We start from the raw sequence: 6,123 nt of genomic DNA, 5'->3' as shown, positions 1-6,123 counted from the left end.
GCCGCATCACATGGACAGGAGGGACAGGTTGCCGACCAATGGGCTTTGGCGTGGAGCCCCTGGGGCGGGGCGTAGGTGCCCTGGCTGGGGGTGCGGGTCGGCGCCTGGGAGCTGTGGAGTTTCGCGACCCTGGAACTTCTGCACTCTGGAACGCCGGCGCCCTTCGACCCCGGAAACTATTCCGGCGGATATTGGGCGACTGGGGCCTTAGGAGAGGGTATCGCTGGCCCGACGTGTCACTGCCCCAGTTCTGGTTTCTGTTTCGTAAACAGTTCTGTGGTGCGGGAGTCCCTATGCTAAGTACGACCTGAAAATCTGACACAAACTCCGCCACTTGTGGGCTGAGCCCAGCAGCGAACAACAGTTTGCAAGGAATAGCTGCGGCTCTGGGCAGTTTTGGGGATTTTTTTGAGCTCCTATTTATTGAGCACCCATCCCGCCGCTGTTCCTGCTGCTTAAAACAAAACAAAAAAATCCCTTATTCAATCCCCACGGTATTCATGGGATCTCGCGAACTTTATTTTACAGATGAGGCCACAGTCTCAGAGAGGGGAAGTTTCTGTTCATTCTAACAGATGTGTTGGATGCCCAGGATGTGCTGCGCCCTGGCGATGTTTGCCACCCTGCAGACGGCAGGAGGACACAGGGCGACATGCCAGCGTCATGATAAACGCTGTCACAGCCTGACCTGGGCGGGGGTCCAACCGGAGGAGGAAAGCTTCCGGAACTGTGGCCTAAGATGAGCCCACAGGGTGTCCAGACCAAGGGGTGGGGAGGGGCGGGCCTAGGACAGTGATCGGCTTCCTGTGGCTTAAATGCACCCCACGGGGGGAACTGACCTCTGGCCACAGGGGAGAGAAAGAATTGGGAAGCTCCGGAGGGAGAAAGGAGGCTGGTGCAGTTGTGATCCAGGGAAGGGAGGTTGCCCCGAAAGTAGGCAGATTCAGTAACCATTTAGAGGTAGGATTTGCAAGACCTGTGATTGAGGAATTTGCAGGAAGGAGGAAGAAAATGGAAAAAATCAAGGATAACTTCATGTTTGTGGGGTGTCTGTCTGGGGCAGAAAAGGACGAGGAAATTTGTGCCAAGTCAGTCATTCAGTGGACAAGCGATGATTGAGTCGTATCTGTGCTAGTACTGCTGAAGGTTCTGGGGAATAGGGTAGGGGGTGGGAATCTGGGTGGGTGTTCCGTAGATAAGAGTGCGTCAAGGTTAGACCTTGAAGGGATAAGCCCCGAGAAGACACCTGGATGGGAGGAGGGAGGGAGGCAAGGCTTCCTGCAGGAGCTCCACATATGACTTTGAGATGCCCTAGGGCGCCCAGTGATGTCTGAGAGCACCTGGTGCAGAGGATGAAGAGATGGGAGTTGGTGGATGGTGAGCAGTGGATGGGAGTCGGTGGAGTGCGGTGAGTGCACCTGGAGCTGCAGGTTGAAGATTGGCAAAGGAAAACCGGTGACAGGTAGTCTATGGAAAGCCTACTGCCAGTGTTTAACGTTTACTAGGGTAAAACGTCCACACCAAAGCGCACAAACCTTAAATGAACTCGATGTTTTACATTTCTAGAAATCAGTGGTAAATTGGCAAATGTCTTAAGCCTCGGCTCCATTGGCGGTGGTGGGGAGTCGGGGGGTGATTTGTGTTTGATAATTTCTGTGGTGTAAATACTCCTGCCATGGTTTGAGTTCAAGATCTAGACCATTTCCAGCTCCCCAGAGGTCCCCCTGTGGCCCCCTCCCAGTCAACACACACTCCCCTCCCCCAGAAGTAACTGCTAGTCTCTCTTCTCACCAGAGATTAGTTTTGCCTCTTTTTATACTTCATGCAAATGGAATCATACCGTATTTAGCTTTTCTTGTTCATCCATGAGTATTTGGTTGGTTTCCAGATTTTGACAATAATGAATACAGTTGCAGTGCATAATTGTATGTCTTCTGGGGTTCTGAGAGATGCACCCCTCTTTGTTGTATAGATACCCAGGTTCATAGGGCAGCTAACTTTAACTGAGATTCTAATTATGTGCCGGGAATCTCAATCTGTTGTCTCTCCCTCTCCACACAGACACAACCCAAGCAATTTTACCAGGGGTAATATTTGACTTGTTTCTTACAAAATGTTTACATTAGTGTCAAATGTCATTTTAAGGTCTCACTAGTGAAAAATGCTTGTCCTAATCAAAAGCAAAAAAGGCCAGACATTGTGGCTCATGTCTGTAATTCAAACACTGGGAGGTCGAGGCAGGAAGATCGCTTGAGCCCAGTTCAAGACCAGCCTGGGCAACATAGCAAGACCCTGTCTCTAAACAAGCAAGCAAACAAACACAACTACAACACCTTAAAAATGATGCAATTAATAATTAGCCAGTGCAGCTCCCTGGAGGAAGGTTACGCCTCTCACTCACGCCTGCTGTTGGGCTGAAAGGTTTTTTTTTTTTTTTTTTTTTTTTTTTTTTTTCCCCCGAGACTGAGTCTAGCTCTATCCCCCAGGCTGGAGTACACTGGCGTGATCTCAGCTCACTGCAACCTCCACCTCCCGGGTTCAAGCTATTCTCCTGCCTCAGCCTCCCGGGTAACTGGGATTACAGGTGCACGCCACCATGCCTGGTTAATTTTTTGTATTTTTTTTTTTAGTAGAGACGGGGTTTAACCATGTTGTCCAGGCTGGTCTTGAACTGCTGACCTCAAATGATCCACCTGCCTCGGCTTCCCAAAGTGCTGGGATTACAGGTGTGAGCCAACGCGCCCAGCCTGGGCTGACATCCTAAACTAGAACTAATCTGTTAAAGTTATATTAGATTCTTACAATGGAAATGGAGTAACTTGAAGGAAGACAGAGAAGCAGTCAAACTTTAGCTGCAACTGTGGGCAACTGTACAATTGGAAAAATGCAAGTTATTCAGCTGAGTGAGTCACACGCAAACACTACAGAACCTTGACAGAAGATAGACGTGTGACAAGCACGCACCGCTGTCAAGTCTCCCGTCGGAAGTCGTCACACAGACACACCCAAGGGTCTCATAAGTCTGGGGGACTGTCAGAAGAGACAGAGGCTGATTGTATCGCAGCTGAGCTTCGGGGTGCCAGGCCTGTGGGGTGGGGGTGCCTGTGCGGCACATGAAGACGTGCAGCGCATTGCAGGCTGAAGTCCCACAGCTGGTGAGGACACAGTAGGAACTTGAACCCAGGTCTGTGTAGTTCCAAAGTCAATGCCATCCCCACCCCCCAGGCCCCACACCTACAATAAGCATGGCCTGGGAGAACTACTCCCCATGTACATTTCTACCCATCTTGTACACAGGTAGAAATTCTCATCTAGCCAAGGGCCAGCAGGAAGGACCCACAGTTGCCCAGGAGCCACTGGGGCAGTGACAAGTACCTACAAGTGCCCCCCAGCCAGGCTTTGGGCATGTGCCAGGAGCAGGGGGTTGGCTCGGCTGGTTTCTGCCTTTGCCATGTCTGAGGGGAGACACACATTGTCTTCACATTCCTGGAGCTGCAAACCTCCTCGCTGAGAGCACTCTCAGTGGGTGGTCACTGAGTCCAGGAGCCACAGGCACCTGCAGAAGCATCTCCTGTGTGAGCCAGGAACAGGATACCAAGGACCTATGGGCGACTTCCCTTAGCAGCAGCCGCCCTTCAGCCTCCAGAGCAGGGGACCAGGTGCCCATGTGTCCAGGGGGCCAGGAGCCTGCGTGTCCAGGGCGCCAGGAGCCCGTGTGTCCAGGCTGTCTGTCCGTCCACTGCCTTCAGCAGCCACCTGTGTACAAGGACCATGCCGGAGCCTCAGGGTCATTTCTTTAATATATAATTTTATTTCTGGTTATAGAAACAAATGCTAAGAGGAGAAACAAAACTTCCCCATCCACATACAACAATTTAATAGATAAAAGAACAGTTAAAATAAATGAAAAACAAAAAGTAGAAATTTTAAACTTTGTTATAGCTTTAAAACATTAACGTCTGATACAATTAGAAATCACATTCAGATCTCAAACTCTTAAAAAAAAGTATGGCTCCTTATTAAAAAAATACTGTATCCCATTTGAAATGAAAACACAGGCCGCCTGCTGTTGACATGGGTGGGGCTGTTCCTTCCTCTGGTGTCATGCGTGCCCCCTCCCGGGGCTGGGGTGCAGCCACACCCCCACCGGGGCGCCCACCTTCACTTCTCCAGGGCGGGACACGCAAGGTGACATGACTGGAACTTCACATCCAATGCTCTGGAACTGACATTTCCACTTTATAGGATACCGCTGCTTTTTAAAGCACTGATTATCAAACATGTTGTGAAAAATACTTTAGACAGGCAGCCACTGTAAGGAAAAAAAAAAAACACTCACATACACACACACACACACACACACACACACTGAACACCCGCCCCTCCCAAATTATTTTTACAGGAGAATAATTGTTCAGATTAAAACAACAACAAAAACTCAGTATTGGCTTTAACCTCTCCCGCACGTGTGCTGAGCTGCCAGCCTTTGTCATCTGCAGGGCACGTGCAGCTCAAGTGTCTGGACTCAGTGACATCTCAGGACAGACTCTGGAAACCAGCTGTGGTCTCTCCTCCCACCCCCACTTCTCCTGAAACCGAAATCAAGCCACGTACATGAAGGTATTCTAGGTATCCAAAAAGCCTTTCTTGAAAGAAAGGAGAGAAGGACCAAACTTAAAATACTTGATTTGATTTTTTATTTTTGAGACAGAGTCTCCCTCTGTTGCCCAGGCTGGAGTGCAGTGGCGTGATCTCCGCTCACTGCAACCTCCATCTGTCCCAGGTTCAAGTGATTCTGGTGCCTCAGCCTCCCTGGTAGCTGGGATTACAGGCACCCACCACCACGTCGGGCTAATTTTTTGTATTTTCAGTAGAGACAGGATTTCACCATGTTGGCCAGGCTGGTCTCAAACTCCTCAGGTGATCCGCCCGCCTTGGCCTCCCAAAGTGCTAGGATTACAGGCTTGAGCCATCGCGCACGGCCAAATATTTGATTTTAAGTCCCCATTGTTATTGATTAAAAGAAAAAAAATCTGGACCAGTTAACCTGGAAATTTAGAGGCCACAGACGCAATTTAACATCCAGGCCTATGAACTTCATGCAGGGGAAAAAAAAAACATCTAATTCAGAGTCACAGACCTCATTTCAGCTTAGCCAACACATTTGGAAGCTTAGGGGTCAGTTCTAGAAGCTGCTTTTAACTGTAGCCTCGGAGGAGCAGGTCCTGTCGCCGAAGGGAGGAGAACGATTGAAGCCACTTCGCTTCCCCTGGCCCCAGCCTCCCTGCACTCTTTTCGCTGTGTCTGACACAGGGCAAACCACCGACGACTCAAATGAGCAAACGATTCCAGAAAAAAAGAATCCGAGATAAAGAATAACCAACTAGGTGTCTTCCCATTGTAGTCTCACTCCTCCCCCCCAAAAAAAAAAAAACTGGGTAAGGAGCAAAAAAAGCGACAGAGGCCGGGCGCGGTGGCTGACGCCTGTAATCCCAGCACTTTGGGAGGTTGAGGTGGATCACCTGAGGTCAGGAGTTCAAGACCAGCCTGGCCAACATGGTGAAACTCCCACCTCTATTAGAAATGCAAAAATTAGCCAGGCGTGGCGGCAGGTGCTTGTAACCCCAGCTACTTGGGAGGCTGAGGCAGGAGAATCACTTGAACCTGGGAGGCGGAGGTTGCAGTGAGCCGAGATTGGGCCACTGCACTCTAGCCTGGGTGATAGAGCGAGACTCCATCTCAAAAAAGAAAGGTGACAGAGTGACTTGGAGACCTCTTCAGTCACCTCTGGCAGCCTCTGGTTGACTGAAATCTGGAGGATGGAACCTAAGATGCAGCTGGGTCACTGGGGCCTGGAGCGGGGTGGGGGCAGGGGGTCCTCTACAGCCAGTGTTCAGCTGCTTCACCAAAGCCAATAAATACGTTCACAGCTTCTCCCTGGACCCCGTATTTTTCTTTTCAACGCATTTTCCCCATGGCGAAAATGACAGGGCAGGTGCAAAGAGTGACTAAGATTCTTCCGAGGGGTTTCTCCCTGGACAGAAAGAAAGATGCCTAAAAATAAACTGACTGCCCTCTTAGTAATATTCTCTGATACTCTGAGCAGCCAAAACCAGCCATTAG

The sequence above is a fragment of the Rhinopithecus roxellana genome, chromosome 6 (assembly GCF_007565055.1).
Source record: "Rhinopithecus roxellana isolate Shanxi Qingling chromosome 6, ASM756505v1, whole genome shotgun sequence".
Taxonomy (NCBI): Eukaryota; Metazoa; Chordata; class Mammalia; order Primates; family Cercopithecidae; genus Rhinopithecus; species Rhinopithecus roxellana.
Note: the sequence above shows the minus strand (reverse complement) of the source record.